The sequence below is a fragment of the Neovison vison genome, chromosome 6 (assembly GCF_020171115.1).
Source record: "Neovison vison isolate M4711 chromosome 6, ASM_NN_V1, whole genome shotgun sequence".
Lineage (NCBI taxonomy): Eukaryota > Metazoa > Chordata > Mammalia > Carnivora > Mustelidae > Neogale > Neogale vison.
In genome coordinates this window covers 176,010,662-176,034,206 of record NC_058096.1, presented here as the reverse complement: position 1 = coordinate 176,034,206, position 23,545 = coordinate 176,010,662, and positions in this window count along the sequence as shown.

Sequence of the window (23,545 nt, the reverse complement as noted above, 5' to 3'; positions counted from 1 at the left end):
TAAGTTATTACTTTATAAAAATAATAAAAGCAAGATTAATTTAAATCTACAATATCTGATATACACTTTTTGGGTACCTTTGAGAACAAAACTCAGTTGTCTAGTCTTAATGCAACTGCTAACTGTAGTCTCCAGTCTCCCCACTGTCTCCCTTCACACTCTGCCACTAAGGAGTGGAACTGTAACTTGGACTGCCCAGTCGGAGTCTCCCTATCCCTGTCTACAATGGTGATCTGAAGATGGGCTTATGAAGCAAACAAAACTATTTAGATTCTTTCCTAATTGCATGTGAGTTCCAGGAGAAAGGTTCTTTGTGGTTGGGTTTCTCAACTGGGAGAATATTCATCTGGTGGCACTAGTATTCATTTTATATAGCCGCTGGAAAAGCCTGATGGGGAAATGAAGCCAACTAGGTAATAAGAAGTATGAAGAGGAAGCAATTGATTTGAAGACGTTATTTGCACCCTTGAATCTTGTCAGCATTTGATGAAGCTAGATCAACACTGGCCGGTGCACTATATGAACTCATAAATTTCCTTTTTGCTTAAAGATGCTTGATCTTGTTTCTTTTCTCTCTCTCTCTAGCAATTAAAGCATTCTGACTAATATAGAATCAGATATAAAAGTGCATTCAACAACTCTGCATGGTGAAGGTCAGTGCTACTTTCAAAGGCACTGGTTTCCAAACTAAGTTATCTTTTATACATGGACATTATGTACTAAATTTTTAGTTTAATTTAGAGTAATGATGACTAGTTATTTGTTTTTATATATGTGCTCAGTAAACAATGTTCCTGGCATACAGTCATGACTCCATTAATGTCTTGGTGAACGAAAGAATTATATGAATTTTTAATGTTTGAGTAGGAAAGAGATCAATGAAGAGGTTATAGAATGTGTGATTCATTTTATTCAAAGAAATCAAGAAGGATCCAACCATAATATGTTAACCAGAATTTTCCAAAGTGCGTTCCAAGAATTTCTAATTCATTTGGAAGCTAATAGCTGTTTCTTCAAAACAAATGATTCGAGTGCATTGCCAAGTATAATATGTAGCTTCTAATAAATGATCAGAATAGAACTTCTGTGCTTGACCTCCTAGTAGTAGTTCCTTGATTGCTTTTTTGAGTTTAAAAAGAGATCAATGGTTAGACTTGTTTTATCTCATACTGTTTGTTTGGTATCATTCCTGAAATCTTCATAAATGACTATGGGGAACATTTATTCCCGATCTACTTGACTTGTTTCTCTGACTTCTGTGTAAGTAATCTAGCTTTTCTATTCAAAGTGCTGTTGTCCAGGGGCACCTGTGTGATCAGTCCTTAAGCCTCCCAACTCTTGGCTTGGCTCTGGTCATGACCTCCATTTTGGGGCTCCACGCTCAGCAGGGATTCTACTTCCCCTCTCACTCTCCTTCTGCACCTTCCCACTGTCCACCCCCCAAATAAATAAATAAATCTTTAAAAACAAAAACAAAAGCCACAAAGTGCTGGTGCCCAAAACTGTTGCTGCTCCACTACCAGATAAAGAACTTGAGTGAAAATACAAACCAGTGCAGTTCCTCTGTCATCAGGAAAAGTGCCAGTTGAACTAAGCAGTGTGCTCAGTGATGATGTTGATATATCTTTTTGCTGGAGCTTCTTCCTGTCAAAGACCAGTAACAAGTGATTGGTGGGTCTGTACTTAAAGTAGCAGTAATCTATAGAACAATATCAAGTTATTATCAGGAGCAACTGGGGATAGGCCAAGGACTTGAAACTAAAACATTTAGAAATCTCTATCTTGGAAAGCTCCTCTTTAGTATTTAAAACCTGCAGAGGCAATCAGTATAGCATATGTGTGGATGCAGATGCTAAATCATCCTCTCAAAGTTATAGGTCACCAGGACCCAGAATCTACTATGCCTAATTTTTTTCACCTTATTTCTGCACATACATGACGACTCGACCACGGTCATCTCTACTAATGCACATACACCCCAAATTACATTATCTCAACTTCCTACAAAAGGGTGTGTTCATTCCTATGGGTTGCTTATAATCTATATTGGAGTTGGACTTACTCATACTATTTGTTCAACTTCCTTTGCTCACTGTGGGTGACGCCATTGTTAGGTAGGTCTTTATCCTCAAACCAGGCAGAATCTTTAAAAACTAATGTTGCTGGTGCCCTTCGTAGCCCCCATGGGGGGATCAATGGTTATTTCCTGCTTACGAGAGAAAGGGTCTTCTTCAGCTAGAATGAGAGGAAATGCCCATATGGACTTAGCTCTCTGCCCTTAGGAGGAAGTTCTGAACTAAAAGCAATAAGCTATTTCATCTCATAGTAGTAGTTTTGTCCTATACACATTGTCCTTATACTGTCTCTTGATGTGATTTCTCAATTCCATTTAGGTACAAGTGGAGCAGTTTGTGCTATCTGCATTACCCTCCCCCGTTCAGGCTTTCCATTGCCTTAATATCCATCAATGTGCTTAATTTTCAATCCTTGTCCATTTATTTTGTTCTGACCTAAGTCAGATATTCACTCTCAAATTCTTTGAGGTAGTTGGAATGTATATAGTATGTTTCAAAATAGTAAAAGAGAAAAATAGTCATACAGTTCTGAATCATTCATATATATATATATATATATATATATATATAATTTTTAAAAAGTCAAGCCTGAGAAGGAAGGTTTTCCTTTGGCAAGAGGTAATTAGAATTATAATGAGCATTTATTAAGTGGTTTCTTTATGCCAGTACTATACTGAGTACATGGCTTATATCATTTATTTTGATAGTCACAACAACTCTGTAATGCTATTATCCTCATTTTATAGATAAGAAAACTGAGATTCATAGGTTAAATAACTTGCATAGGCTGGGCTTTATCTCATGCCTTTTAAACTCTGAGGATAATATTCTTAAATATTAATCTGTTATATATACCAATAATACCAAATGAGTGGATGAGAAATGCATGTTGTTAGCCATCTTTATAAACACAACCTTCTCTAATTCATTCTGGATTCACAGCCAGGTATTTCCTGAAGAAGCCTATATTTAAGAAGTATTACGTGTGGGGACACCTGGGTGGCTCAGTGGGTTAAGCATCTGCCTTCGGCTCAGGTCATGATCTCAGGGTCCTGGGATCAATGGAGCCCAGCATTGGGTTCTCTGCTCAGTGGGGTGCCTGCTTCTCTCTCTTCCTCTCCTTTTGTGTTCTGTCTCTCTCAAATGAATAAACAAAATCTTAAAAAAATATATTATGTGTATATATCGAAATGTGTCTCCCTTCTAATGATCTAATGTTACATACCCTTCCTGCAGACTCAAGGTGAGAAACCTAATGTACAATTCAATCATTACACTGCAGAAAACGAAAACAAATTGGTGTCAGTCCAAAGAATATTCATTAAATGATAGACTTTTAAAATGTATTTGGTAGCATAATGGGAAAATAATCAATATGTCACCTTTGTGGGATTTTTCACAGCTGGATGAGTCCTGAAATACAAAATTTTATAGGGATTATGCTTTTCCTATATACTACCAGTTAACTATTTACACATAAATACCAGCTTTGGGATGGTTGAGGGATTTCAGGGTGGAAGTCTGCTATCAAGCATATGCAGAGCTTCCTTTCCCTCCTCTTCCTTCCAGGCTTTGGTGCCATATTGAGAACTTATAATTAGGTCCTAACGACAAGCCTGCCAAGAATTTATTTTCAATTTCCATGCTTTGCTATCTCAGCTGTTTCAAATTACATATATCTAAGCTGTAGGAAATGTGTTATCCTAAATGTTCTGGGGATTGATTTTTCCAAGTATTTCCAACCTTTTGTTTAGGCATTATAAAAGTTAAGTGAGAGAATCCCATCAACAATTGTGGCCATTCATCAAGATTTTATATACATTGGCAACACACTAGGCATTTTTAGTATTCACTTCATCAAATCTTCACAGTAATTCTACAATTCAGGTACTTTACACCTCCTTTCAGGGAAGAAGAAACTAAGCTAGGGCTGCTAAATAAATTACTCGTTATTCTACCTTATGACTTGGTTTGTCTGATTTCAAATCCAAGCTTTTACATACCGCGGTACACTTCTGCAAAATATATTTCAGACTTCTATATTTGGCTTACCAGTCTTCCTTTTATTTCTGGAGGGAGTTAGTATTATCCCTGTTTTGTGAACATAGAATATCAAATTTTTTAGGATTCTGTGACCTGCTAAAGATCACTTGTCTGAGACATGAGAGAGTTGGAACCCAATTTCTTTCTACTTTTTTAAATATAGTAGTAGCTTATTGATTATTACATTCTTTGCAAAAGAAATTAGTCTACATTTAAAAAAATGTTAAAAGGTTAATAAGGTAAAATGCACTTACTTGAATTGTAATCTTGTGAAATATGGGCTTATATATATTTGTCTCAGTACATGAAACTAGCAGATACGTACCAATCGGGTGATTCACTACTACAGGCAACCATAAAGCCATTGAAAATTAGGTGTTTTTTTTTTTTTTTTCTTTTTGTTAGGAATGCAGGATATGAAGTAGAATGCTTGGTTATTTGGAAATCCCAATGAGTTTTCTCATCTCCCTGTAAGGAAACATTGACCTTATGGATCTGAGTGCCTCTTGGGGTCAAGCTGATGGGTCAACCTGGTCTTCTATGTGGCAAGAAGTCTCCTTCCTTAGCATCTAATACCTAGCATCTCTCCAGGGTCTTTGAGGATCCTGGGACTTGGGCCTTAGAGGACACATGACTGACATGTGAGTAGGGGAAAGTGGGCTAAGCAGGAAGTCCAGAACACGGGCTTTAGGAGTCTCTGTCTAAAATGGTCACTAGTTCCCTCTATTATTCTTCTTCCTTCTCCTTCCTGTTTTTTTTTTCTACCTTATTTTCTCACTTTTTTCCTTCCTACAAAGAATAACAAAGAGAGAATGCCTTTTTTAAAAAATCCTTTAGTGTCTGGGTGGCTCAGTTGGTTAAGCATACAGACTCTAGGTTTCAGCTCAAATCATAATCTCAGGGTCCTGAAATCAAGCCCTGTCTTGGGCTCTGTGCCCAACTCCAAGTGTGCTTGAAGGATTCTCTCTCTTACTCTCCCTCACTCTCTGCTCCTCCTCCTGTGCTTGCTCCATCTCTCTCTCTCCCTAAAATAAATTTCAAAAAAATGCTTAAAAAAAAAATCCTTTAGTGAGTTAGGGGGAAATGTTTTATCAGTCTCGCTAAAATCCTTCCTAATCACCACTTCATAGTGGAACTCGGCGATTTTTCACTTGCTTCCCTATAATTCATCTATTTCTTAGTTCCTTACCTCCTGCCTACGATAAGGAGTTCCTGAAGCTGATCGAAAGCTGGGGGTGCAGTCTAGTGCTCCTTTTCAGGCCCCCGTTGTTTCTTCTCTCCATGCTCACAAATGAAAACCAGTCGCTAAAATTGTTTGGTACTTTTCAATCATGTCAGCTAGCAGTGTGTCAGCTCCAACCAAAGCCACTGCTGACCATGGTAGAGTCCCTTATATGATGCGCCATTCCATATGTGCAGAGGAATAGTCAACTGTACGTACAGTACCTCCATTTCTCTTTGATTTTCTCACTTCTGTCCTTTGTCATGATTTAGCTTTGACCTTAGCATGAATTCTCTCAGGTATCAGGATGATTCCCAGTAGCAGTTACGGCAGTCCTCTGCATTTGTGTGTCTTATCACTGATTCTACATGCTAGCCCCATGTACCTGGACAGATACATATGAACAGATACCGTGGCTATGGATATAGTTAGACTACTGATACATCATTAAATCATTGGATATAGAGAGAGACATAATAGATGATATATATATATAGAGAGAGAGAGAGTTAAAGTAATAAATACAATTACAGTTACATCTATATATCCAATACTGATCCCAGTGTATCACACATAGTAGGCCTTAATACATTCTAATTACATGAATGGGCAAGAAAGGCCACATTAGACTCCTAATCCTGGAGACTTAATATTTATTTTCTGCCCTCTGAGTGAAATCTGAGCCCTAATTTGTTGGAGTCAGTACCCTCCCAATTTATTGAAATATCCTGGCTCCGTTGATTCAGACTTTATCCTCACCACATTCTAATTTTATTTTATTTACTTCTTTTTTAAGATTTTATTTATTTATTTGACAGAGAGAGATGGCAGGTAGGCAGAGAGAGAGAGGAGGAAGCAGGCTCCCTGCGGAGCAGAGAGCCAGATGCGGGGCTCAGTCCCAGGACCCTGGGATCATGACCTGAGCCAAAGGCAGAGGCTTTAACCCACTGAGGCACCCAGGTACCCCCACATTCTAATTTTAAAGAGCTCATCAATTCACTGCTCTCCATGTGAATACTGACTCTTCGATTACCCTTAAGGCAGGGAACTTACCAGCTCAGGTGTCTCTCAGAAATCTAAATCAAAACTATCTTTCCATAAATTCTACCCACTTATTCAAGTTATACTAATTCAGCACTTTTCCTCCAGAATAGAAAAAGATGAATGCTACCTGGAGGATTATTGTCCCCACTGAACACAAGTTCCTATCTTTGGATCCCCATGAAAGCATCTTTACAAGTCTTCCTTAACCTCAATGGATGATCCCTGGGAGAGAAAACATTTAAAAGCTGCGACTCTAAACCAGAAATTGCCCCAAATATTTTGCCGCAGGGACTTCCATCATTTTATTTTGGAGAAATGTTTTTTACTCCACTTTTATTCCACCTTTTGCTGGGTAAAATTTAAGAAGACCTCAATGCCTTCTATGATGGCAATTCCAAACCTTCCTCAGAAGGAAATCTGTAACACCTGTCTAAAATTTCTGACCTGGTGTAATGCAAAAACTGCTGCTTCTGTCTTTCCTTATGTGTCTGTTTCCTGCCATAGTGGGAGAGGTGGCACGGAGGCTGCAGTCGAAACCTTGTAACAGAGGCTCAGGACGAGCACTATTAATGACATTTGATGCACACTTGTGGACTGTAAGAGGAACTTCATAAACATTTATTTCCCCAAACATAAGAGAATCATAAAGCCCCCAATCACTAGACTGAGCAGCACTAATCTAATTTCATTACTTGCCATGGAACAATGGGGCTAAGAGGCTATTAAAGTTGTCCAAGCATGATAATTTCTCATGATAAATAGCCAGAAAAAAAGGGAGTGCTGCTTGGGGACCTGGGGTTGGGAGATAAGGGCCACTGAAATGGTAAGGCCGTCACAACCTGTAAGCAGTCCTCTTAGATCAACGCATCCACTTCCTCATGCACTACTGAAGGGGAGGGTTCCACACAAGGACTCCAAAGCCTTGTGCTTGCTTCAGAGCCTCATTTATTTTTATTAAGAGCAGATGGAGGCAGAAGTCCTCTGAGCACTTTATTATTGCACTGCCATTCACTGAACAGCAGCCAGTAGAACAGAGAGTAGAGATTCTGTCCATCTGTTCATTTGCCTCTCCTTCCAGTCTCCATGGCAGAGCAAGTATTAGTGTCAATGAGCATAATTAAAGGTCTGAAATGTTTTGTAGTATTGTATTTTTATATAGATTGCATAATGCCATTGAGAGTAATTTCTGTCACATCTAAATACATTTAGCATATAAATACATTATTGTCTTGTACAGGATACTGATAATTTGTTTATCACCTGTAGCTAAGTGCATACTTCAAAAACCGTTTCTTTTGGTTTTTCTTATTTTATCTTCTATAAATACTTTTACTCCATGGGCCTTTTAGAAGCTTAGTATGCTCTGTTTATTCAGCTGAATAGAGAGTCAGGTGGGTAGAATGTATTTTTCATCTTCAGCAGATTTTCTTTTATTTTTTAGATGTGTCTCTGTGATAAGCCAACTATATTTACACATTTGTCTACAGAGAATCATACAGTCCACATAAAAACTTATTTTTGGGGATGCCTAGGTGGCTCAGTCAGTTAAGCGGCTGCCTTTGGCTCAGGTCATGATCCCAGGGTCCTGGGATCTAATTTCGCACTGGGCTCCTTGCTCAGCGGGGAGCCTCCTTTTCTCTCTGCCTCTGCCTGCCACTCTGCCTGCTTGTGCTCTCTCTCTCTCTCTTTCTGACAAATAAATAAATAAAATCTTTTTAAAAAAGCTTTTTTTTTTCAATAGTAGAAATTCTCTAATTTTTATATAATTAATTCCTAGGCTATACATCATGTAAGAATTTCATTACCCTCTCTCCCCGCAAAAAACAGTATTAACATTGGGAGTTGTGTTCCTGACCAAGGATTCAACACCAAATATCTTACCTTTATTTATTTATTTGAGAGAGTTGAGAGAGAGTATGTGCCTGTTGGAGTGGGGGGCAGTGAAGGGGAGGGAGAAGGACAAGCAAATTCTGCACTAAGCTCCCAGCCCTATGCAGGGCTCAATTTCACAACCCTGAAATCATGACCTGAATGCTGAAATACACCAGTCAAAAAATAAATCAGAAAAAGACATACAGTGTAAGTTTGTTTGGTCATCTAGAATAGTTCAACAATATTTTGACGCTTAAAATATAAGATTACAAAGTTCTGTGTTGTACAATAGCATGTTTGGCTTATAAAAACCTGTCTTCCCTGTTTCATAATGAGGATGTCAACAGATAGCTTCTCATTTGAGGATTAGAGGAGAAGCAATCTAAACTCATACACTACAATGATACTTCTTGCTATGCAGGCCGTTTTCTGGTTAAGTAGCTAAGATAGAGTAGATTTTTTTGGCTTCAGGCATGATCCTTATTCATTTAAAATCCTGGATGGATTAATGACCTCTGTGACCTAAGGTGACTCCACAAAGGCAGCCATGACTTTAAGAGGGAGTACATAGTCTCCTTCAGGTGGCTGTAAATACTAGCTCGTTATCAAATAATCTTAAATCTTTTCATTGAGGCTGTTAAGGGCAGAGAAGAGTATAAATTTTGTCAAGTTATGAAAAATATACTCAGGTAGGCTATGGGCTATGAAATACTTCTTGAAAGTTACTGTAATTTCCTTTATTTGGGTTGACTTTTTCAAATTTGGGAAGTAAACAGCTTCACTTCATAAGAAAAACTGGCAATGTACTGCCAGTCAGCCGGTCTTTCAAGAGTCTGACAATTTGCCTTGAATTTTGAGAGTTCAGCAACTGAGAGGTGGCTATCAGGCAGTCTAAAAGAAAGGACTAAAAGACTGTCAAAACTGTGTAATTTTTTAAAAAATTTATTTCCTTGACAGAGAGAACAGGGAGAGAGGGTACAGAAGCAGGGGAAGTGTAAGAGGGAGAAGCAGGCTTCCTGATGAGAAGAGAGCCCGATGTGGGGCTCGATCCCAAGACCCTGGGATCGTGACCTGAGCTGAAGGCAGCCGCTTAATGACTGAGCCACCCAGGTGCTGAAACTGTGTAATTTTTGATGCCTAACTTTTGTCTTTATGCTCACTTGGATGAAATGCTAATTAAGCATGTATAATGAGTCAGGGAGAAAGTACCCCGCACTAATCCAAGTAACACACCACTTTCAAAATTAGTATAATCTTATTGTATTATCAATCAGATCAATCAGAACTGATCCTATGAACCATTCAGTTTCATCACTGATATTTATTCAGCTCTCATGATGTTCCAGAGAATATACTGTGGGAGGTAGATATTTATATACACATATGTATCTATATATACATATATATCTATACATTCATATTATATATAATGTATATGTCTGTATGTTATGAGTACTTATCACTATCCTTTAGTCCCTGGGTGCCTTTCCCACCAATACACAGGAGTATAGGTGTGGTAAAATTATATATGTGCACAAAATAGAAAAAACATAAAATGGTGCTCCCTGAAAATACAAAAATTTTCACATTTGACCTATAGCTTGAAATGGTTAAAACTAGACTTATGCTTCTGACCTATCAGTCTACTTAATGCCCCATAAAGCTTTACGAGGGTCTTTAAGAAATGGAGCTTGGAATTCTCAGTGGAGAAACTGCCTGTGGATTATCGCTTTGAGTGGTGCCATTCCTTGCTGTATCACCTTCACAAGCTACCCGATGAAGATGATTATGTACCGGGGGCTGCTCTCTGGGAGAGCACTGCATCTGTGCAAAAGAATTTATTAACAAACTTCCTGGGAGAGAAGCTGAGATACTCAGGGAACCAGAGGGTGCTCTAACTTTCCTGTGTGAGAGGCGACCATTCTTGGCTTCACTTTTAGGATCCTGGAAGAGCAAACAAGGCAGGGGAAACAGATGGGGCCAGGGACTGGGGCAAGACTGGGGACTCTGAAATCTACTCTAAAGGAATTTAAGTGAGTTTGAGATAGTGAGAAGTGTTGTTGGAATAAAGTCTAGGAACTAAGGTGGTGCGTGCAGATACCAGAGTAATCTTGATCAGAGAAGATTGAGGGAAACTAGCCCTGGGACATTCAGGCCATATGAAAACAGATGTATACCATGGAGGCCTTTCTTATCAAGTTACTTGAGTGTGGGCAACCTATTGTTCCCCTCTTTCCTACCCCAAATTTTGCTTCTCTCGTGGGGCTCCGTATCTTGTAAGTGCAAAATCACCCATTTACTTGCTAACAATAGAAATCTTGAAGCTCTCTGCACCCATGCTGGATTCATTCAGTCCGAAGTCCTGGCCTCCCACCACGTCCTCTGAATGGGTCCCTCCTCTCATCCTTGTCACTCCATTCAAGTTCCCATCAGCTTTTCCCTGGAGCATGTAACAATCTTGTCCTCCCATCCCAAACCCTTCCCTTTCTTCACTCCTCCCAAAGATGCTGTTCTATATAAAATACAGATATGGTCATGCCTCTCTATTTCTTAAAAAAGTTTCCATAGTGCTAATGGCCCTTAAGAAGGCCATCAAAAGACATAGAATGTCCTTCATAGACTCACCCGGTGCAACCATGCACCGTTTGTCTTCGATTTTTGCTACCACACTTCACAAATTCCATGTCCTAGCCAGAAGGACTATTTTGCTATGCCTCATAGAGGTCCTGTCCTTTCCCAACTCTCCTTTGATCTCCTTGCCTGAAATTCTCCTTATCCTGTCTCTGCAGCCTATATTTGACTCCTTCTTGAAAGGCTGGCTCAAATGCCATCTCATCCATCCAGCCCGCTCTGACCTGTCCTTTTTTCTGAACTTCTATTATGATTCACACTAACCATTTTTCAAGACTTCAGGGCCTGACTAAGATATAAATTGTGGCCTAAAGTCTTTCTCAGCCCTTTTCCCCCTGCCCTACCTCCTCATCTTCCCACAAACTGGTGGGAAGTTTCGCACATCCCTGATGCTGGCATGATAGTTTTGTGTAGCCTGTAACGCTTTGCAGTATAATTAGTTCTTTCTGTGTTGTAGAATTGTTGTACCTGTCTGATTATTGCTCCTTGGATGTACGTTCCCGGGCTCATTCTTACTTATATCTCTAGAGCCTATCACAGAGGCTGGCTCATTGCAAACACTTAGTTGCTTCATAAAGAAATGAATGGATGGATCAGAAGAGAGAAGGGAATAAAAACAGAAATGTCATTTTATATTCTTCAATTTGCCAGACTATCTTGCAACATTTTAAGTGCCAGAATGTGGAAAATTTCCATTATTCCTTCCCTGGCTTTAGAAAGGCAGTTTCTCTGTTGTTTTACTAGCTTTGGGACACCACATTAACAAGCTACAACTAATCAGTAATTCTAATGGCAAATTATCTCTAAAATTCTTCTCTTCCAGTAACTTTGAATACCTTTGAGGACTGGAACAATGTATCATGCAATTTTTATTAACTTCCTATTTTGCCATATCCCCTAGCACAAAGTTTGGAAAACAGTAAGATTTCCATAAATGATTGATCCATTCTCATTAGACTAGACTGTATTCGACTGATATAGGGTGGATAGAGTGATATTTGACATCCTTTTCAGGCTATTTCTTGACTCTTTACCATGTAATGCCAGCATGTAAAAATAGAAATGCTTCCAAAACACTGAATATATAGTCTGTGTTTTGCAAACTTGTAACAAAATTGTAAGCAGCCTATCACCAGAAGAAGGTATTTGACTTAACTTGGATTCAAATGCAAGGAACAATCGAAAGACCTTTTTCAGCAAGGATAACCTATTGACATGTGAGAAAGGATGATAAATCAGTTCCTAAAAGGCCTAGGATTGTTCTTCCTGTGAAGAATTTTAAATGAGAAAAGCTGAGAAAGAACTAATGTGGCCTTTCAATTCATATCATTGTTACTATCATGTAGAATGTGAAATATACCATGTACATTTATTGATTGAATTGTGTAGTCAAAAAGGAGCTAACCAGAGGAAACACATGTCCATAATTCTTTTTTTGTATGCAGTATTTTGAGGGCTGTAGTTCTAAGAATTTCTGCTAATTACAATCAACAATGTTTTAAGATGCCTGTTGTTTGATTTATCTATTTTTCTTTCTTTCATCCACAGATGGTATTTCTTCTTTCATTCAACAAAGATTTACTGGCAGACATTATTTGCTCTCATTTTTATTTTTTTTCTCATTTAGGGTCTCATCAAAATCATGTCATTATATTTTATTGAAAAGTGACCTATTTAAGTACATGTTTAGTGTAATTAGGATATTAATTAACCAGAACCCTCTCAATTGCAAAACATGAAAAGCCAACTCAAACCAAAATGAGACTTTGTCCTTTCATATAACCAGACACTTCAAAGAATAACTCCCATTCAGGCAATAACAAATCCAGGATCTGTATCATCTGCATAAAATCAAGAAGCTGTTTTTCTCAAGCTCTTGTCTCTGCTTTCCTGGCATTATTCCCAGGACTCCTCTCTAGACATATTCCAACTCCAGGAAAAGAGAGCAACGTCTTGCAAAATTTTAGCAGATGTAATGGGATCAGCTCTCATTAGATCGTTTTGGTGGGAGGGGATGTTATATATTCTTCTAAGCTTATTACTTAGAAGGTCAGGAGGATGAAAAAGTCAAATGGGTTAAACTGGGATTTTTATCTAACCTTTAACCAAGGAGTAAGATTAGCTCCATGTAAATTACATGGGTTGAGAATGGGGGAAATATAGTTTCATAAGAGGATGTGAGGTGAAAGGGAAAAAATTATCTATTGTAGGAATATGATCTATAGCTACCTCATTTTGTAAGTTATCCTCCAGTACCAGAAAACCAGAACACATTTAATTCACATGAATTATTCAAGTAAGCCTATTTTATGTTTTGAAATAGCCTTTAATTCATTTATTTTAGTTTGGACAGAACTCATTATTTTAGGTTTGAATTTATTTAGTTTAAATAAATTGAAGTTTAAAAATTTTTAATAATATATAAGTTTAGGGGCACCTGGGTGGCTCAGTGGATTAAGTGAGCGACTTTTGATTTCAACTCAGGTAGTGATCTCAGGGTCCTGGGATCAACCCTGCATTAGGCTCCATGCTCACCTCACTGGGGAGTCTACTTCAGGATTCTCTCTCCTCCTCTGCCCCTCCCCCTGCTCGCTCACGTGTGCACACACTCTCTCTCTCTAAAATAAATAAATTAAAAAAAATAAAAGTTTAAAAATCACACATACACACACAGAATTCAAAGTCACATTTCTCTCCAACCTATGTACTATGGAAAGCCTTAAACCAAACAAGAAGAAGGGAGCATGATCATTTAGCAATCCTGTGAAATATAATTTTATGAAAGCTCTGTGAAGTCATACTTAACTACTTCCTGTTTTGCCCAAATTAGATGTCAGTTTTTCTACCTTTGAACTCGCTTGGCACTTAGAAGATCTCATACAGCACCTACCATGTTCTACCTTGAATTATAAACATTTGTGTACTTACCCTAGTGCCTTAGGAGATGATAACGCAATTTGAATTTGGAAGAGATTTTTTTTTTGTCATCTATTCTACGTATCCTCAGTTAATATTTGATAGTGGGCTTTCTGTAACATTAAGTGTCAAAATATTATGTTAAATCTAATTTATTCTTTTCCTTTTTAGTAGAGCCCTATACAAACCTAGGTGTATTTTTTTGTTACTAGAAGACGGAAGTTTTAGCACGTTTTTATTTAATACGCATTGTATGAGGGCCATGGGCTAAGCATGTATATTGTTATTATAGATTTTAATTCCTTGAACTATAAATTCCATCTTTCAGAGGCCTTGTTTATGTAGGTTCACCAATGCTTTCTCAGGGCCTAAACTGGTAAGTAGACAAGTTAAACAAGGCTTTGTAACAACACTTTAGAACAACAGTTCTCAGTAAAGGGCATTTCCCCTCTGAGACCTTTGGCAATGTCTGGAGACATTATTCTTGTCATAACTGAGGGAGATTTTATTGTCATCTGATAGATAGAGGTCAGAGACGCTGCTAATCATCCTATAATGCCCATATTAATTCCCCACAACCAAGAATTATCTGGCCCAGAGAGTGTGCCAACTGTGAGAAAACTTATTTTAAAATAATAATTTTAACTGTATGCACGTAAGAAAACTAATGCTCAGAAGGGATATAAATTCTCCTCAACTATATCAGTAATAAATTTCAAAGCAAATTTTAAACAATTTTTTTCTCATTTCCTGCTGCAGAATTACCTATCAGTTTTGCATAATTATATGTAAATATGAGGCAGTATTGCCCGGTATAATTTAGAAAACTAAATAGGATGTCATCTAGTTAATTATCACCAGTTTCATATAGTTATATGCTGTTTTGGTTAACTCTGGCAAAGCAATTAGGATGTTTTAAAAATCAAGCTAGTGGACAGGATTAAGGAAACGATTTTACACTAAAAGTCTATTTGACTTTTATCTTTGATCTAAAAGCCAAATGGGCCTAGAAAAGACGATATCTCTTCTTAAAGTTTTTATCATACTCTTTACTGTGAGGACCGGGTTTATTAGAGTCAGACTACACTACTATATCAAAGTTCCAATCAGATTTCCTGAAGGGTTTATGAAGCCAGGGATAAAGTCCTAAAGTTCATCTTTACCAGTCAAGTTAAAGGAACCATTTCTCACCTTTCCATAAAAGGTTACATCAGACGGCATATTGGGCATAATCATGGTTCTAGGGCAAGAAACACTATAGTAATAAGAGCTATTTTGAGTGTGCCCATTTTGGGGCTATTTTGAGATAGCCCATTGCAGTCATAACTACATAGGAAAGAAAGAGGTCTACATTTCTTTTTGATAAGTGTCTTTCCACTTTCTTCAATATCTGAAAGTTAAATCAGATCTACAGAGGGGTTCCAAAAAAAGTTATATTAAGAAGTAATCCATCTGTTGAATTGAAGACAGAGTGCAATAGGGGACATAACTATAAAAATATTTCGGGACTACTGTCACTATTAGAAAGGGCATAGTATTATTGTTCAGTGGTGTTCACCTCATAATATTTAAGCACCCTGCACATAGTAACAGACCTTGAGGGCAAAGGATACATAGGACCAGTGTGTGACAGAAAGTTGTTGTCATTATTGGGTAGTCTCAAAGGCCAGGGAACAGTGGATAGTTTTTAAGAAGAGACATGTGAGATCTGTGTCTTCTGCAGATCGCTTCAGCAACTTTTGAAAGGAGCAAAGGAGTGAAATTGAATGGCAGCTATACCTTCTAATGATACTATTTGAACGTGTGCACATGTAGATTTAATTCTTTCATTTGCTTTAGTGATTGTCTGTACACATGAGCTGCAATACTATCTTGTTCATTTACAAAATAAAAAAAAAAAGTTTTCCCATGGTTCACTCACACTTAATGATTACTACTTTACCTGTAGGTTTTTATTACAGAATGAATGTGGGTTAATATGCATTAATGATGATTAGCTACTACCAGGTTTATTATTTATAACATTACTCTTAGTCTACCATTACAGAATATGGGAATATAATATATATTCAAGAAGTTTTTGACAGTAAGAAAAATGCCATGATGAAAAATGCATTACGAGAATGGTAGAGTGACAGGATAATCTGACCCAGTTGGGAAAGAAGGATGGATCAAGTCCTTCCCAAGGAACTGATAGGGCTGAGGGGGAAAGTCCAAGTAAGAGCTGGTAAGTCAAAGAATTCGAGGAAGGGAGAGGCAGATTTAAGTGTTTCAGTCCAACCAGGAGCATCTGTAATCACCTTGAGACCCAAAGCATCTTGGTGCATTAGGAACTGCGAGAAGTGGAGTCTGGACATTCTACGGTGAAATAACCCTCCATGAAAACAGCCCCTCCTGCACAAACTCAGCTGTCTTACCAAGGAAGTAGGACTCTAGACTGAAAACATGAAACAACTGTTTTCTTTTTCCCAAGTTCTTCAAACTTGCTCTCTCAATGTCATCCTTTTGCTGCCCCTAAATGAAAACACAGATTCCAAAGTTTTTTTCTTCCTCTGAACCATAAGTCTTATGTCAATCACAAAAAGATCCAGCCCAGAGAAGTAATTGGAACTTCAAGATAAAGTCAGATTAGGGTTTCCCCCTGACTTTTTCTAGTTCTGGACTGACTCATGCTTGGACATCTCAGAGTGGCATGGTTATCTTCTTCTCGTTTCTCAGTTCTACCTCCATAGCTTGTGGGAGATTTAATGCCAGGTACTGTTTTTGTCAGTCTCTGGTTTCTCTGGAAGTACTTAGCTCCTCTCCCTAATTGCAGGAGAATGGTGAAAGTCTCAGTACTGCATTGATCTTTCCACCAAAAACTCCTGGGTTTGAATGATGGTGGGTTTCAAACTGTGGGTTTGAACGATGATGTTGCTGAGAATTAGGTTGGCAGACCAGACTCTGGGAAGATCCCACATGGTTGGTGTAGCATCTCACTTTAGGTTGTGGATGTACTTGGCCTTTGGTGTTTTGGCCAAAAGTGAGAATGAAAGAGTCCCATATATTATATCTTTCCTACCTCACCAAGGGGAAGAGTGGCAAGAATTGTAGGCAGAAGCCAGACAGTGCTAAGTCTTATAAGCATGCCGTAAAGAATATAAAGGAAATAATTTATGAAGTCAAGATGTATTGAGATCTTTAAAATTACAATACATATTAACCTCTGCACTGGAATTCCATGGCTCCCAAATGTTTTTGACAAGACTCATTTTAAAGAAACAACTGGTACCACTTGGTTAATTGTGTTGCTGCACTCTTTCATGACTGGTATGACCCTGTTTAAAGAACATCTAGGAACATCAATGTATGTGTAATTCACCCAGACTTATTATCTTTTACTGACAATTATAACCACTGTAAAATGACTCTACTAGAACTTTAGAAGATTAATAGTTCATAAGGGCATGAATTTAAACCACGTCAGTTTGCTAAACAATGCTTATTCATGTAATTCAAGCCCTTCAGTGAGCCATCATTAACTTATGCTTACTAATTTAACATGTAAGTTTCTTATTAGGTGAGTCTCTACTAGCTATAACTTCAGACATATTCTGTATATTAGAATTTTAATGTTTAGCAACAAAAATGGCCATGTGTTTTGTAGAGGAAATCTTGGTTTCAGGAAACCTAGGGCTAGTTCAGATTTGGCTACTGTTCATACCATCATAGGCTACTTCTTTAATCTCTGTATCTTTATTATAAATAATGGGTAATGAAGAATTTTTTTAAAAGATTTTATTTATTTATTTGTCAGAGAGAGAGGGAGAGAGAGCGAGCACAGGCAGACAGAGAGGCAGGCAGAGGCAGAGGGAGAAGCAGGCTCCCCGCCGAGCAAGGAGCCCAATGTGGGACTCGATCCCAGGATGCTGGGATCATGACCTGAGCCAAAGGCAGCTGCTTAACCAACTGAGCCACCCAGGCGTCGGTAATGAAGAATTTTTTATGCCTACCTTAAAAAGTTGCAGTGAATAAAGGATATGTTTTTATGAACACATTTCAAATCATGAATACATTTAAATACGTACCAAGCAAATGGAAAACATTTCTATCACAATCTTTCCAGAGTTAGTTCTATAATTAAGCCATGTTCTGTTTTCTTCCAACTATCCAGAGCTTAATGTTACATGCATATAGCAAATTTCTTCATTGGATTTTGAAGGACCTAATCTGACATGAACAGCTAAGAAAATACTGAATGAGTCACTCTTTTCAGAATGAATATGAATTTTTCCTTCTTCAGTGAAAGAAATTAGATTTCAGCTGTGATTACCGTGACCTTTTTACTTAATTATATTCTAAAATAATTTGTTGGATAGAGAGCTAGAAATTTTATCTTCATTATGTAAATTAAATTTGGGATCAATGAACAGTAATTAAAAAGTAAATCATAGAACAAAGAAGTTAATATTATTATATCCATGTTTGTTACATGATGGTTGTGGGAAAATCTAGAGACATTACTTTTCAAAGTACATGTCATTTAGAAACAATAAATTATTTAGCACTTGATAACTAGAAGGAGTATTAGAGGTCTTCCAATTCAGTGTTTAAGAGGAAACATCAATTCAGAGAAGAAAAGTCTTTGCCTAAAATCAAGAGACGTGTTGAGGGCAAACCTGGTCCTAGAACCTATGATTCCTAGCTTGACTGTATCATGACCAGAATTTACTGAAAAAATGTGGAAGTAAAAATCATGGAAAATCCACTTTTGAAAATCATGCCTATGAATTGCCATTGCTTTGTTTCTAATAATGGCCAGCTAAAATGCTTGTGGCAATGGAATTTTGCCCAGAGCTCAGGCCAAGAGTTATAGGGGGTCACAGTAATTTAGGTCAGCACTTCTCAGATTATTTGTTCACAGGAACTCTTTGCATTCTTAAAAATTATTGAGGAACCCAGACATTTTGTTGATATAGTTTATATACATAAGTATTTACTGATTAGAAACTAGGAATTTTTTACCTCTTTATTTTTTTTTAATTAAATTAATTTATTTATTTTCAGAAAAACAGTATTCATTATTTTTTCACCACACCCAGTGCCCCATGCAATCCATGCCCTCTATAATACCCACCACCTGGTACGCCAACCTCCCACCCCCCTGCCACTTCAAACCCCTCAGTTGTTTTTCAGAGTCCATAGTCTCTCGTGATTCACCTCCCCTTCCAATTTACCCCAACTCCCTTCTCCTTTCTAACACCCCTTGTCCTCCATGCTATTTGTTATGCTCCACAAATAAGTGAAACCATATGGTAGCTGACTCTCTCTGCTTGACTTATTTCACTCAGCATAATCTCTTCGCGTCCCATCCATGTTGCTACAGAAGTTGGGTATTCATCCTTTCTGATGGAGACATAATACTCCATAGTGTATATGGACCACATCTTCCTTATCCATTCATCTGTTGAAGGGCATCTTGGTTCTTTCCGTAGTTTGGCGACCGTGGCCATTGCTGCTATAAACATTGGGGTACAGATGGCCCTTCTTTTCTCGACATCTTCTAACCTCTTTATTGAGATAAAATTCACACAGCACACAATACACCAAAATGTAAAATTCAATTATTATAGAGGGCACGGCTTGCATGGAGCACTGGGTGTGGTGAAAAAAATAATGAATACTGTTTTTCTGAAAATAAATAAATTGGGAAAAAATAAAAAAATAAAATAAAATAAGATTCAAAAAAATATATATTTAAAAGTATAGAAAACCATCACCACAGTCAATTTTAGAACACTTTCAACATCTCAGAAAGAAATACTGTATTTTAGGTACCACTTCTCTATCCTCTCACCCTCACCACCTCACCCATGCCCTAAGCGGTCACTAATCTACTTTATGTCTCCACAGATGGATTTCCCTCTCTCACACTCTCACATGAATTGAATCATATAGTATATGGTCTGTTGTGGCTATCTTACTTCACTTTGAATAGTATTTTCAAGATTCATTAATTTTGTAGTGTATATTAGTACTTAAGTCCTTTTTATGGCCAAATAATATTCCATTGTACCAATCTACTATTTGTTTATCCATTTGTCTGTCTGTTGATAGGCATTTAGGCATTTAGACATTTTTTCTTTTATGAATAATGCTACCATAGACATTCACTTACACGCTTTTTGGATATGATGTTCTTATTTCTCTTGAATATATACCTAGAAAGAATACCGTTTGGTTATATGGCAGCTATTTATTAAATCATTTGAGGAACTTGACAGACTGTTTTGAAAAGCTGCTCTACCGTTTTACATTCCCACCATTGGTGTAGGAGGTTTTTGTTTTCTCTGCATCCTCGGTAACGCTGGTTGTTACCAACTTTTTGATTCTAGGCATTCCAGTATGTGTGGAGCCATATCTCAGGTGGCTTTGCTTTCTGTTTTCTAATGTCTAATAATATGGACACTGTTCCTATATGCTTATTGGAAATTTTGAGAAATGTTTATTAGCTTTTTTGTGCATTTTAAAATTGAACATTTTTTCTCCTATTAAATTATAAGAGATTTATATATCCTAGATTCAAATCACTTATCAGATACGTGATGCATACATTTTTCTCTTATTTTGTAGGTTGTCATTTCACTTTTTGATGTCTTTTGATCCTCAGTTTTTAATTTTGATAAAGTCCTATTTATTTTCCCTTTTGTTTCTCATGCATTTTGTGTGATACCTAAGGATCCTCTGCCAAATCCAAGGCCATGAAGACTTACCTCAGTGTTTTCCTGTAAGATATTTACATGTTTCAGTCTTACATTTAAGTTTTCAATCTATCTTGAGTTGATTTTTGTATATTGTTTGAGGTAAGGGTCTAAAGTTATTCTTTTGAATGTAACTATCCAGTTATCCCAGAACAAATTGTTGGAAAGACTGTTCTTTTCCTGAATGAATGGTCAAAAATTGGTTGATCAGAGATACAGGCTTATTTCTTGACTCTCAGCTCTGTTCTGTTGAGCTCTATGTCTATGCTCATGCCAGTGTCACACCGTCTTGATTATGATTCCTTTGTAGTTGGTTTTGAACATATGGAGTGTGATTCTTTCTACCTTGCTCTTTTTTCAAGATTGTTTTGGCTATTCGGGGCTGCTTAAAATTCCATATAGATTTGAGAATCAACTTGTCAATTTCTGTAAAGAAGTAAACTAGGATTCTAATATGGAGTGTGTCAAATCTGCAAATCACCTTGCCATTTTAACAACTGTGATGTCTTCTGATCCATGAACATGGCATGTGACTACATTTATTTAGAGTATCTTTGGTTTCTTTCAACAATGTATTGTAGTTTTCAGGGTATAAATTTTGCACTTATTTTTTTTAATTAATAGCTGAATATTTTATTTTCTGATGCTAATTGAATGAAATGAGTCTTTTGTCTTGCAAACATTTTTAAACTCATTTATTAGCTATAATAATTTTCCAGTGGATCCTTTAGGATTTTCTAAATACACAATAATGTCATCTGTGAATAGAAAGAGTTTTACCTCTTTATTTCTAATCTAGATACCCTACCTTAATATATATATTGCCTAGCTGCCCTGAATAGAACCTCCAGTACAATATTAAACAGAAGTAGTATTAACAAGCATTCTTGTCCTGTTCCTGATATTAGGGGAATGCATCCAGTCTTTCATGATTAAGTATTCCATTATTAAGCATCTAGTCTTTCATTACTAAGTCGTGTGTTTTTATAAGTATCTTTTATCAAGTTAAAGAAGATCCCATTCTATTCCTAATTTGCCAAGCAGTTTTACCATGAAAGGACGTTAGGTTTCATTGAATAACATTTTTTTACATCATTATGATTTATTATGTTAATTGATTTTTGGATTTTAAACTAACCTTGCATTCCTGATAAAAATTTCATTTGATTATGGTACACAATTCTTTTAATATATTGTTGAATTCAGTTACCTAATGGAGTTTTTTGTTTGTTTGTTTTGTTTTTGCATTCGTATTCATAAAGTAGAAGATTATATGGGTTTTTATTTTCATGATATCTTTTTCTGTTTTGGGAGGGTTTGGTGTGTGGTGGTGGTTGTTGTTGTTTTAGAGAGAGCAAGGCATGGAGTGGTAGAGAGAGGGAGCGAGAGAATCCCAAGCAGGAGCATTGCCCATCATGAAGCTTAACACAGGGCTCCATCTCACAACCCTGAGATTAAGACCTGAACTGAAACCATGATCTGGATACTCAACCTGACTGAGACACTCAGGGGTCCCTCTTTTTCTGGTTTTAAGGATAACACTTGCCTCAAAAAAAAAGTAAGTATGTGTTCCTTTTTATTGTTTGGATAACTTTTTGGAAGTCAGTTTTTAGCTTTCTTTAAATATTTGGTAGAATTAATTGATAAAGCCATCTGTACTCAGATTTTTTGTTATGGGTATATTTTTGTATACTGATTAGATCTCTTCACTTATAATTCTATTCATAATGTCTATTTCTTCTGAGTCAATGTTTGTGGTTTATACTTTTTTTAGGAATTTGTCCATTTTATCTAAGTTATGTAATTTGTTGGAGTGTAATTGTCCATAGTATCCCTTTATAATCTTATTTTTCTTTTGGAATTTGGTAGTAATGCCTCAACTTTTATTTCTGATTCTAACAAAGTGAGATTTATCTCTCTCTCTCTCTCTTTTTTTCTTCGTCTGTCTTTCTATTGATTGGTCAATTTTGTTAAACTTTTCGAAGAAACAGCTTTTGGTTTTCTTGATTTTAACTATTATTTTTCTATATTTCTACTGTAATCTTTTCTTTTTAAGATTTTTATTAATTTATTTGACAGAGAGAGAGAGCACCGGCAAGGGGAGTAGTAGGCAGAGGGAAAGGGAGAAAGCAGGATCCTTACTGAGCAGGGAGACTGATGCATGGCTTGATCCCAGGACTCTGGGATCCTGAACCAAGTTGAAGGTAGATGCTTAACCTCCTGAGCCCTAAGGTGCCCCTCTACTGTAATCTTTATTAGTTTATTTCTTATGCTTGATTTAAGTTTAGTTTGTTATTATTTTTCCAGTGTCCTAAGGAGATAGATTAGTTAATTGATTTTATTTTATTTTGTTGTTAATATAAGTATTTACAACTATAAATTCCTCACTGAAGACAGCTTTCACTACATCCTGTAGGTTTTGTTATGTGGTGCTTTACTTTCATTTACCTCAAAGAATTTTTAAACTTCCTTTTTTATTTAATCTCTGACCTATAACTTATTTAATAATGTGTTGATTAACTTCTCCATTTTTGTGATTTCCCTAATTTTTTCCCATTATGGATTTCTAAATTAATTATATTTTTGTTGGAGAATATACTTTGAAATTTATTATCTTTTTATTTTTTTTAAAAGATTGTATTTATTTATTTGACATAGAGAGAAAGAGATCACAAGTAGGCAGAGAGGAAGGCAGAGAGAGGGGGAAGCAGGCTTCCCACTGAGCAGAGAGCCCGATGCAGGGCTTAATCCCAGGACCCTGAGATCCTGACCCGAGTTGAAGGCAGAGGCTTAATGCACTGAGCCACCAAGGTGCCCCTATATCGTTCTAAATTTAATGGTTTATTCTGGTTGCACTATGTATACTTGGAAGAAATTGTATATTTGATATTTGATTCTTTTAAGTTGGAATATTGTATATGTATTTGTTAGGTCTACTTAGTTAATAGTGCTGTGCCTTACTTCAACACCCTTGTTGATCTTCTGTTTCTTTGTCCTACCTA